This window comes from Dendrobates tinctorius, unplaced genomic scaffold (assembly GCF_039654945.1).
Source record: "Dendrobates tinctorius isolate UK_male_01 unplaced genomic scaffold, ASM3965494v1 ptg000065l, whole genome shotgun sequence".
Lineage (NCBI taxonomy): Eukaryota > Metazoa > Chordata > Amphibia > Anura > Dendrobatidae > Dendrobates > Dendrobates tinctorius.
The window spans coordinates 27,074,237-27,074,739 of record NW_027361733.1 but is presented as its reverse complement, the minus strand read 5'-3'; the positions used below and the strand labels follow the sequence as shown (position 1 = coordinate 27,074,739).

Sequence of the window (503 nt, the reverse complement as noted above, 5' to 3'; positions counted from 1 at the left end):
GTTCACAAGTCTAAACATCTTTGTGTTTATTTGCAGGAAAAGTCGTGGTATCAGAAGATATTTTAATTTATGTTGGAACAGTGCTGCTTTCATAAATTCAATTAGATTTTCTTTAAAGATGAGATTATAAGAAAAAATATATGTCTTGAGGTAATGTATAGTGATATATGTAAGGAAATATTAATTTACAAATAGGAATAAAAATATATTCCCTGACCGGGAATCGAACCCGGGCCGCGGCGGTGAGAGCGCCGAATCCTAACCACTAGACCACCAGGGAAGTTGGAATATATATGTTGGTTACATGTTGAAGTGTTGTACCACTGCCCTCTGCTGGCTCTGAAGATAATCTGTTTAATGTGCTCAAGATAAAAATTAGACTAATTTAATTTAGATTATGATTACAGATTAATATATAGAGTACCACATCTACATATCTTGTGATATCATCTGTCCTCATGTTTTGTAGACTAATGATTTAGCCTTGTTCTTAATCCACACCC

At 34.2% G+C, this 503-nt stretch overlaps 1 non-coding gene across 1 annotated transcript; it reads right to left on the bottom strand.

The window, feature by feature from the left end:
* Window positions 1-208: 208 nt before the first annotated feature.
* On the bottom strand, window positions 209-280 carry TRNAE-CUC (transfer RNA glutamic acid (anticodon CUC)). Its single transcript has one exon. It is a non-coding gene; the product is annotated as a tRNA-Glu (tRNA).
* Between the last annotated feature and the right edge of the window lie 223 nt (window positions 281-503).